The sequence below is a fragment of the Mastigoproctus giganteus genome, chromosome 3 (genome assembly GCF_048544385.1).
Source record: "Mastigoproctus giganteus isolate SK-2022 chromosome 3, ASM4854438v1, whole genome shotgun sequence".
Lineage (NCBI taxonomy): Eukaryota > Metazoa > Arthropoda > Arachnida > Uropygi > Thelyphonidae > Mastigoproctus > Mastigoproctus giganteus.
This window is the reverse complement of record NC_143577.1, coordinates 161,139,829-161,152,178: the sequence shown is the minus strand read 5'-3', so window position 1 is coordinate 161,152,178 and position 12,350 is coordinate 161,139,829. Positions and strand designations below refer to the sequence as shown.

The 12,350-nt window shown below is 35.2% G+C and overlaps 1 protein-coding gene across 2 annotated transcripts in view; it reads left to right on the top strand.

Annotated features, from left to right (window-relative positions):
• The window catches only part of LOC150088369 (WD repeat-containing protein 20), a 329,684-nt gene that overhangs the window by 259,878 nt on the left and 57,456 nt on the right, over positions 1-12,350 (top strand). The window lies entirely within an intron of this gene.

The window sequence follows — 12,350 nt, the reverse complement described above, 5'->3', positions numbered from 1 at the left end:
TTATGTAGTGATATAACAGATATTCAATATGATAATGATTTTATATAATACAGATTACCAGCATTGATATACACATAGTTACAATGTGAGTATTGTGCAAATTTTGCTATAATGTGAATAAAATGCTGCTGATAATAATAATAATAATCCATTTGTAAGACCTGGGATGAAAGTTAATGGGTAGAATATCAATCCTGTGAATAAAGTAAAATGAAATGTTATAGCAAACTTCGTCAGGGTTCCACAACCATGACGATCCATTGTGGCTCATAACATTTTGTACATTTCTGCATACAAATAGATCAAAGTAAAAAATTAAGAAAACAAAATACTCGGATTTTAGAATATGCATACTTTAATTAATATATTTCCACTAATATCGCCATGCCTGGCACTAGGGGTGTGCAAGTGAGGCACTTGCCACAGGTACCACCTAAAATAGGTGCTGCTAGATGCACTAATCCATATATTTGTATTAAGATATATGAATTAGGTGGCGTTACAAGGTTTTGCAATATTGAGGTAATATTCAGAGTTATGATTTTTTAAGTTGCCTAATGCATTTGATTTGCGTACGCACCAAAATATATGGAAATAAAATTTTAATTTTTGCTGTTATGTACAAATATGGAATGCTACTTAAGTATATTTAAATATTCAGTTTTTTTTTTTTTTTTTAATTTAATATTTCATATGTACACTGATTAGCATTAGTGTAGACACATGATGCAAGAATTCATGTGATGCAAAAAAAAAAAAATAATAAAATTTTTACTAAATTACAATAAAATAAATGAATCACTCTTAGTACATACTAAACTTCACTAAATTACATTTCTAATGTTTTTAACAGATTGATTTTATCATGTATAGGATGGAAGCTATGAATAAATTTCCAGCTGCATTCATGAAGATACCTCTTAAAGTTTTAATATTGTTAACGGTTTCTTTTGCATTTAAAAGCAATGGATGACATTAATACAGTTCAATTCAAGCAGAACAAATTAAATGCCTTACAGTTTCTAAATAAAAAAAAAGTTGAACCTTAAAATAGTTTACACTTGAAATGATCAACGTTTTTAATCAGTATCTTATTATTTGCATCTTCCATATATAACATTCAGCTTCTATCTTAACTTCATGAACTCTCTTTACTTCAAAGCTTCTCTTTTATGACTCACAATACCACCAACCAAGTTGCACGAGTGCAAAATATGAACAAGCAGGCAATAAAGAATGTGGAAAATATATGTGAAAGTGAAACAGTATTAAATACACTTTGAGAAATTATTGGATTATCTCTGCACTATAGTGGAATACCTAGGATTAACAAGGGAAGTACTTTTGCAAACTATTTATTAATTAATTAAAATGGTGTGTGTTCGGCATTCTTCAAATGCTGTATTGCAGTATTTGGAGTATAGGCATCTTCAAGGAGATGATTGAAATGTTCAACACCTAACTACAGCAATAGCCAAGGTATGCACTATAAAATGATGTCAAATATAGAGCATATAGAAGTAGCAATCATATATGTAATGCAGCATTATGGGAGAACTACCTTGCAGTTCTGTGGGGCATAAATTTTGTTTTAGAAAGCTTAGTGCATAAAGAAACATTAAAGAAGGTTGCTCACAGCATTCTATAATGCAACATCAGTGTCATATACCCACAGCTGTGCCATATACTCTGCAGTAAAACAGTACTCTCTGAAAGCTAGAAGTGTCAGCAGTGTGTTGTTTTGTGAAGTGTAGTGTAGTGTAGTGTAGTGTAGTGTTGGGTTGGGTTGTGTTGTGTTGTGTTGTCATCTGGCTTTTTGCCACAGGGCCCCTGATGGGACTCCATGTTGCCCACCACTAATCTCTGGGATTAGTGGTGGGTGATTGCCAGGCAGTCCCAAAATCTCTGGCTGGTCTCTGCCAGGGTTGCCTGAGCTTCCTGACAGAGACCACAAAAAAAAAAAAAAAAAAGAAAGAGTATGAAAATGAAGATATAGTTTAGGAAAGAAATGAGGGAGATAGAATGAGCCTTGAGGCCCCAATGAAAGTATCCTCAGGTGAGATGAAGATGTCTCCATCAGACAAAAGGGTGAAGGAGAAGGGAACAAAATTGACAGTGCAAGGGAGCACTGCATAGGTTGCCATTTGGCAGGTAGAGTCAAGTCCAAAATGGTATTTAGATTTTTAGATCCAGTGATCTGATTGTTAAAAGTTTGTCCTAGACAGGGTTTTCCACTTTGTGAACAGGTCCTGGGTGAAGGTAATATAGTCAGTCCTGGGTGAAGGTAATATTTCTTTGTTTTCCAGTACTTAGTGCTTAAGGTTTTTTGGAAGATAGTGTATCCTTGTGAGAAGAGTGTGGGTTTTTTTTTCCATCCATGGAAATATATAACCAATCTCAAGCGAACTTGGAAAAGAAAAGTCAAATGAAATAGCTTATCCCTAGTCAGACTATACTTTTTGACAATAGATAAACTAAACATTAATATGGAATAAACAAGACTTTAAATATCCTTGTGGCATTATGAAGGCTTTTTTCACCTTGCGGAAAGCATTCCTAATTCCACAAGATTATATAGTCTTGTTTGTAAGATGCAGTGCAACTTACACAGCCAATATGAGGAGCATATGTTTTATCTTAATCATCTGCCACCACCACTACTACTACTACTACTACTATCTGCAGAACCTAAAATATAACCCGTATACTTTTTTACAGCAAAGCAGTGATATTTCTTTTGTTTCTTTACGGTGAACATGCTGCAGATATAATAGGCTCTATCTGGCATGTTTGACGTGTGAATGGGTAGCATACTTAGTAGCTTTATTGTCAAAAAAAAATGGATGAACTATTCAATCAAAAATTGATTGAATAGGTCATGCAAACTTACTAGTATAAGTATGATGTAAACTTACTGAAAAAAAGCAGAATTTTTTTTGAAACATTTTGCTGTTTTTTTATTTATTAACATAGTAAATTGTGTTCAGTAAATAGTTTTAATAGCCCTAAGCTTGTTTGTTAGTTATTTTTAAATTTAGCTAAGGATTTAGTAAGTTACAGTCTGTCAATGACAGTTCTTATGAGAATCATAGCTACATTTTTTGTTGTAAAGAATATAAGGATCTTAGTTGCCAAGTCAGCATTCTTATGGGCTTATATGAGGACTTGAGGAACAGGGTTGAAGCCCTTGAAGAAATCATAAAGGGGGATTCTTCAAGCAATTGGCCACCCACCCCAGTTATGGAGAATACACTTGGGCAACACAATAACAAGATTCTCCATAGCAGAGTTCGCTGGTCCCACAGAAGGTAGCTGTTGGTGGAGAAACAGGAAACATGCTTTGTAAAAGTATAGGTGGAGTAGTACCATAGTATGTCTGCCTGGGGAAAAAGTCAGTGGTGTTGTAGAACAGCTATTGTCTTTTAAGGGTAAAAAGGTGATATTGTTCTATATGTTGGTACTAATGATATTAAGAGTAGGAGATCTGAAGACTTAGTCAAGCAAGTACAGGGTAGTGTGTTCAGAAAAAGTCACAAGCTGGGATTCAAATTGAGAGTGTCTGCAATTCTGCTCAGACATGATAGAAGGAAGTGCACAATAAGAGTCGAGCCAGTCAATCTGGCCCTGGAGAGATTGTGCATTGGGTAGAATTTCTCTCAGTGTAGTTTGTACTTGTTAACAGGAGACTTTATAGGGATGGGATACACTTAAGTAGACAGGGTACAAGAATATTTGTTAATTCTATTAAATTAGCATTAGGTGGATCAGAAAACTGCTAGCTTGTGAGGGGTGGGGGATGTTCAGACTAATAGTTTAACAGCAGCTGCAGGCAGAGGTGGAAGTGATTCACCTTCTATTTCAGCAGTCTAGAAAGCAAGGTGTCAGGAATTTCAAAGCCTACTGGAGTTTCCTCATGACCCAAGCAAATATAATGGGTTTCTAAGAGTAAAAACTGTATACACCAATGTGTAGTAAATAAATTTCACAAATTCCAAGTATGATCAATGTAGACATAGGGATGTTGGAGACATGTCACTCAGACATGAAGGGTGCAGAATTTGAATATGGGAAGTGCAGCGTTGACAGGAAAAAAACAGGAGGAGGGGTTAGGCTCTTAGTTCTAAGGACGTGCATCCAGTTAACATCGATGATCAGTATAATGTTGAGTCAGTTTGGTGTGACAGAAGCACTGGGAAATGAGAGTAGGAGAGTTTATAGTTGTAATGACTGATGAGTATAATGAACAATACAACAGACAAATAGTGGGTTAGAATATCAGATTGTCATATAATGGAGACAACTTTCCAGGTATGGTATTGACTGGAACTTGTGGGTTTGCCACTCACTAAATAGTAAGGCTTTTGTAGATTTATCTGTTGGGAAACTTGCTCTCATTGGAGAGGCATTGAGAGAAAATAATAATCTTGATTTGATTGTTAGCAGTAACTCTTCATGCATTAAGAAACTGCAGATAAAAGAACCACTAGGTAGCAGTGGTACAGTGTATTGATGTGGGATTTTACCTAAAGATGTAACTACTGTAAAGGGTAAAGGAAAGGGCATTTGTTTTCATAAATTCAGACAGTTTTATATTCTATTCAGAATATTTGTAGAAGCTACTAGGCTTTTTATACCAACTAAGAAATACTGTTCAAGGTTTAGACCTAAATGAATCTCTGATAAACTGATGAGAATCATGATGAGAAGAAAAATGCATGAGATGCATACTAATTATTAGTTGATATAGAAGCCTACAGTAGATATAAACTAGTAGTCAAGTTACAAAGGAGGTTAGGCAGACTGAGGCAGATTACAAGATGTCTCTGGCAAAGAAAAGCATCAAACACTTTTACTTATGTAAACACTAGTCCACTAGATATAAATGGTTTAACTATTGATGATTCCACCCCGATTGCTGACAAACTGAATAAGTATTTTGCCTCTACATTCACACATGAGAAATTTTTTAGGGATTTTGGGATGTAAGAAGTTTCTCAAATTCTGGTAATGAGCTGAATAATTTTTGATAGCTGAGGGGAAAGTGGAAGAGAAATGTTGAAGTTGCATGTTAAAAATGTCGGGGGGGGGGGGGGAAACCTGGATGGATGATAACTTTCAATTATATTAAGAGGTAAGCAAATCTTTATCCATGGTTAAGAGCACATGGATTTGTTGGCTGACCAATCTGATTTGATACTGTGATGTAGTAACAAAGCAGCTGGATGCAAATAATACTTAGATTTCACATCAAATACATTTCAGAAAAGCTTTTGATACTGGAATTTATTTACAAACTTCTCACCCACAGTTCATACAGACCCTAGATAATGGTGAGAATGCTGGAATTACAGAGAATCAATACAACTTTTCCACATAAAAGACTGCTGTACAGTGTTTTATGTCAAGCAGTGTGGCACTAGGTGCAAGTTATATGAATGCATGGTCGACTGGAAGAAGACATGGAGTAGTTATCAAGGCCACTACTCTTCTTGGACTACTGTTATTAGTGAAATTTTCCCAGGGTTCAGTCCTTGGCCCAGATGTTGTGTTTTTATATTTAATAACAATACTAATGACAGCATACCAGGCTTAATGTCTATGTTTGTAGATTATGTGAAAGTTGGCTGAGTGATAATCAGGTTATGCTACTGCAACAAGATCTAGAAAAATTATGCACATGGGCTAAGATGTGACAATTGAAGTTTAACATTGAGCAGTGCAAAGTACTATGTATGAGTAGCAGTAGTCCCAGAGTAACATACCAACTAGTGTAACAACCAGAGTAACATACCAACTAGTGTAACAACCAGAGTAACATACCACAAGATAGTGGAGAATAAAAAAAGACCTGGGAATAATTGCACAGTCTGACATTAAGTTCAGTCAGCTTTGGAAATTTGTTGCTCAGGACTGCTGAGGGAGTTAGTCAATGATATACAGGAATTTTATCAGTAGATATATAAAGAGGTGGTTATCTATTTGTATAACGGTGATTTTTAGGCCACATCTTTAATACTGCATAAAATGAGTAGATCAGGCTTCACTTTAGGTAGGATGTGTTTCTGTTGGAATAGGTGTAGAGAAGAGCAGTAAGATTAGTGAAAGGAACAAAAGGGTGCCTATTCTTCAGATGCAGTATTACAGTATTTGGAGTATAGGCATCTGCAAGGAGATGATTGAAATGTTTAAGACCTCAGATGGATCGAGTAAATGGCATACTAACTCTTGCTCAGATGGCACACACAAGGAGACTTAAATATAATTTGAAAAGGATGGATGTAAAAAATTTACCTTCAGTCAGTGTATCGTTTGAACAAACTTCCATCTGGTGTTGTGGAAGTGAATAATTTGTAAATTCAGCATGGGCTAGAGAAATTAAGAGGGGAATGGACAGGTAATGTGAACTCTCTCTCTCAAGCTGATGCAGATTAAGCTTGCTTCCTTTCATCATTTGCCATTACTGTTCTTGTCAAATATTCTTGTTCCCCCTTTTTTTTAAGTGTGTCCCATCTCTGTAAAAACAACTCTTTGTGTTAACCTATAGAAATCATGCCGAGAAGTTCTTTTCGATGAAAACTAGTTTCTCCAAGCAAGCAGTTAACATTCTAGTTAATGAAAATGTATACTTGGAGAAGATTGTGGAAAAAGGTAGGAGGATTTAAAAAAAAAAAAAAAAAAAGATTTTATTCCAAAATTGAGAAAGTGTCATTTGTTAGACTCCATGGAACTGACCATAGGATAATGAAAAGTTTTTCTATTTAAAACTCAAGGCATTGTCATGAGAGCTCTTGAGAATAGCTGGTCTCGCCCTTTTCTCGAAGGGCAGTGAGCAGCCATTTTGGTGCATATAAGAAAAACTTTCGGTTAACCTTTATTGAGTCACTTCTTAAATGATAAATGCCACTTTTTTTATTTTTATTCTTTTAAATATTTGAATAAAATAAATGTGCAAGTGTACATATGCTGTACTCATGGTGTGATCATAAACCTTAGGAATTGAACTAATTGTAAAGTAATGAAGTGTACCAACTATTTCAATGGATCTTCTTCGATGTACTCTCCTTCACTCTGTGCTGATTCTCATGCTTCTAAAACTTCTGGAAGCATTCCTGATAGGTCTCTTTTGGAATTAATAATAGGTTTGCATCATGCTGTGAATGATTTCATCTGTCATTAGAAAGCTGTAACTTTTGAAATGGGGTGGAGGTGGTGGGGAGGGATAACGAGGAACTAAATATAGAAACTGATTGTGGTGGAAGGGGAACCATGATGATGGACTGCTTGATTTGAAATTCTTGAAGGGAAAGCAGGAAGTGTGCAAGTTTTTTTTGTTTTTTTTTGGCGTGCTGACAATTCCTCGAAGCTCACTTTTCTAGCTATTTCCTTCGAGCAGTATCATGCAATTGGTTCACTGTTTGACCATGAAGGACAAATTCATAATGAACAGTTCTCTCTGAATTAAAAATTATAATAAGCATGATCTTCACATTTGATAGAGATTGGTACACTTTTCTGGACTTTGAAGAAGATGCCCTTTCATTGAGAGGACTGGAACTTTCTTTCCAATCATAGCTATAGATTCCTGCATGAGTCCACTACATTACACTCACACCCAACCCACATTGGCATTAACTGGAACTGCACCAGTACTGTTTCCCACAACCCACAAAAATTAAATAAATCAATGGAAGTAAAAAAATGACGTATAAGAAAATTTGTATTAAATTTTGTACACGTCAGTAATAATTAATAGTACAATAGTTGATTTAAATTAAAATATATCAGTCAATACCATTAATATTTTATAGTATTGTATATACAGTAGAGCATCAGTTATCCAGAATAATTAATGTCAGACCTCTTCTGGATAGCAAAATTTTCCAGATAATTGAACATAAGGTAAAATTAAATAGATTCTGTTATAATAATGTATTAAGGTAAAAGAAAAAGACTTTAAATAGCGTGGGAAAAAATTATAAAATAATAATAATAATAACTTATACAACAAAAATTCACACATTTACATATGTACAGTTGTGCCCCCGCATCCACTGATTCGGTTAACCACGGGACGAAAAAACTTAACACGTATTACTTGCTTGTCCAATACAATGCTCCCCTTTATTTTTTACAATGTTCCATATGGTTTGGTCACCAACATTATAATGGTTCTTTGGAGATTTGACGGATGCACCATTTTCAAACTTTTGAATAATTTCAAGTTTTTGTTTAATTTGAAAGCAAAACTCTTGCGTTTGCCCACCATTTTCGCGATTTCTAAGCAAAAAAAAAAAAAAAAATCCGACATCCCTGACATAAATAACAAAACAAAATTTGCCCTTTTGCAGTGCGATGGAATACAACAATTGACGCAACGCACTAAATCAAACTAAACATTTGGTCTCTCTCTTTTCTTTTTTTTTTTTTTTTTTTTTTTTGAGCAGTAGGTGCGAAGGCAGAGGGGGGGGGTTGCAAGATAATAGGTACACTAATCTCCCAATTAAGACTTATAACACCGGTTCTTGTCACTTATTTACAACGTGCAAAATATCTGTTTATACCTATTCTAGTTATTACTTGAATTTTATGATTTCTGGTTGGTTTTTTTTTTTTTTTTTTTTTTTTTTTTTTAAATTTGGAGTCTTGAAGTGTCCTGGTAAATTGAGAGTCTGCTGTACTTCATTATTACTGTATTTAATGTTGGTAATGTCTTACTGTGTGTTTAATTTATCGATTAAACTTTACTGTAGGTATGTATGTACAAGAAAATCACGTTTTATATATATATATATATATATATATATATATGGGGTCAGCATGTGTTTGCTTATATCTATGCTTTCAGCCATCCAGGGTAGGTCTTGGACTGTATCCCCCACAGATACTGGTGTCTTACTGTATATTGGGATAGGTATTTTAATGCAATTTTTATGTGGAAAGAAATTTAAAGTAATTTTTAAAATAATGTTCAATTGCTTTTTGTTTCATTTGTTGTGACTTTTTTTTTTGCTGCAAAATGTCCCAAATTCCTTAACAATATCAATTTGATTATGTCGCATTCTTCCTAGTTTTCTGCCCACTTCAGTGCTGTTTCTTTTCATTGACATTTTACTTTAAAAAAAACTGAGAAAAATAATAAAAAATTATTCTTGCCGAATTTGGAGCTAAACTAAACATAATATGAAACAAAGAGAACAAAATATGTAATGGAAAATTGGGTTCACGGAAGCAAATGACTAAACTCTATCAGTCATTGTTTCCGAGAAAACCCATTAATCCTAATCTAACATTTCACCAGATATAAGATGTGAAAAACAGACAGAAATACTCTCATGGCATGTAAACATTTGTCTCAAATATTACCATTAATAAAAAAAAAAGAAAAAATCAGCCTTTCAAATTATTCCGGATAACCGGTATTCTACTGTAATACATAAAAATAACAAAGCATGTATAAATAAAAAATGAATGAAACATACTCATATCTTGCATTAGACCTGCACCAGACCCACATTTTGCATCTTCAACCTGACTCATACACTGCAAAAAACACATATTAAGAAAATTTCTATGAAATTTTTTGCACTTCAGTAATAATGTATAGTTAGCTTTAAATCAAAATAAATTGATTAATAATAGTAATATTTTATATATATATATAAAATACATAAAAATAACAAAATATGTATAGATAGATTAAAAAAAAAATGAGTGAAACATATTCATAGTATAATTTCAAACTTTTAACTAAGTTGCTCTGTGGAAACACGCCATCAGCAGTTTCTGGGTTCAGCTGAATGAACTGATTCTGGCTATACAATTTTCCACACACATTTAACGTTGACAGTTTTACTTCTTTCAGTGATAAAGCTATAATTTAGATACAGTCCACAATTGAGAAATGTTTCCATGCCTCCATTACTTCAATAGGTTCAGAATCAATTTTTTCCAAAATCCATTGTAACGATTTTCTGGATATAATGAGTTTTAAAGGCGGATATATAATGCCTTGATCTAATGGCTGAATGAAAGAAGTTGTATTAACCTAGTACAACTGTGGTTGTAGGAACATAACTTCAATGTTTGGATGACTTAAATCTTTTGTCTAGCCTGGTGTGCTATCCAATAGTAATAAACCTTTGAAATCTAGATTTTTCTACAAGAGTTCAACAAGCACAAGTTCAATAGCATAAGAACGTAACACAGGGATTTCCGAACAAAATAAATACAGGGATTTTTCAATTTTTTTGACCAGCGAGTCAACAGCAGGATTCAAAAAGAGTGGAAATTTCGAAAAATTGCATCCAACATAATAGCAGGTTTTCCCTGCACAAAAGCTCAAAAATACCCTGTTATTCAAGGTTACCGAAATTCTCTAACCATGTTAGAGCAAAACCATCATATATAAGTACCGTGTTATACGGGGGTTGCCTGTACTTAGAAAAACTAATAAAACCAGTTACACTTTATAAGTTAATATATTAATTTTGTATTATACAATTTACATTCAAAAACTGGAACCGCACTGACTGAGGAACAGATTTTTAATGATAGATAGCCATGTAGAATCCTGACCCAGTGCAGGATTCTACATAGCTATACCTATGATTTGTCATTAGTGAGGGTGTAAGACACAAATTTGGCTAAAACACATTTCACTTCCAAACCTTTTTTGTTAATATTGATTAACATATCCCATGGAAATAAAAATTTCACCGTCAGCTCTGCAGATTGTTAGGTGTCAATCACGTCTGATCAGATCGTGAAAACTGACATTTGAACATTTGTTTTTTGAAGTTGAAGGGTGGCCAGAGCAAGGATCATATATGACAAACAACTGACACTTTTTTAATTTTGCAGGCCATTGAAAAAGCCTTCAAAGAACACATAGCATCTTCTCCAAAAAGCTGTTGGTCTCTGTGTGCTCAGATTGACTGCAGAAAATGGGCAATTCATTCAGTACTATGTTTTAGAGTTACCTGAACATGTTATAAGTCAGAACTCGATGTAACACCAGTTTTAAGGTATAGACCCATTCACTGAACTCCTGGGCGCCTCCGCAGCCAGGTGGGCAGGAGCAGCAGTGCGCAGCACACGCTTCTTGATTAGACCGGGGTTCGAGCCCGTGACCACCGCATATCCCCCGAGCAATATGGCCTTAGTTGCTAATGCTCCTAAAAAAAAAAAAAACTGAACTCCAGATTACCATTATTGGGATTCAGTGCCCACAGCTTAGGCTCCAGGCTAACACCGTAAGAATTCACAGTGTTTACCGTGTGCTGTGACCCAAGGAAACTCAGAAAGTGGAATCCTGGTGATTGTGGTGGGGGGGGCAGTTTCAACAAACTACTTTGGCCCCCCACTTCGACAAGATGGATGATCCTGGACGGCTTGGCCGGGTTCATTCAGCTAGTGGTTCACCTGCAAGGGTCCGCCATATCAATGCTGTGCCCCTACCCTCATGGTCTGAGGAATGGAATTAAGGTAGAGTGTCATTACAGGTAGAGTGTCTACGTCACCCTGGTGTCCCACTCTCAAGTGTATTTATTGCTTGCTTGCTGGGTGGTGCCCATCCCATTTCAGCTCTGTGGTGGGTGCATGGGGAGCTTGGGCTCTGAGCAAAAACAGAAAACCCATAAATTCTGAATAAGTTGTTTCTTCTAGGGTCTCAACATGGTCCCTATCTGAAAAATTAGAAGTTGAATCCACTGATGTCACTTCAGAAAAAAAACACAGAAAATAGTAGTTATATCAGATTCAACACCCTGTTACCTGATACACTCTACAAGTGAGAAAACTATAGGATAAATGTCACCCTTCTTAATCCAGAAAGTTTTGGAAGGGTCTTCTAAATCAGATAAAACAGCTTCACTCAGGTGACATACTTGTAGAGACTAGAATTGACAGAAATTCAGACCAGCTCCTCTGAGCCACACATATCACAGTTACTCCCAACAAGACACTGAATTCATTCCATGGTATCATTACAGAATGGGATCTTCTTGAAGTGTTCTGAAGAGGAAACATGTTCTGAATTAAACTGTTAAGCTAATATTTATGTTAGGATGGGAAATTTGTTGATGCTAGAATTAAACTGACTGAATTAAACATCATCCTGATGTTTAATTCAGTCTTCTGATGAGATAAAAGGTGGCTATATTAGCTGACTAGTGTGCCATATGTTCCAAATCTATTAAGGTGCTTTAAGTGCCAGAAATATTGACACTCACAAGTGGCCTGCCGTGGAGCCCTTATGCTCAATGTGCTGCAAATGACCACAAAATTACATCATGTTCAGCTACACAACCCAGCAATAACTGCCAGGGAGAACACTGTGCATACTCAAGCAT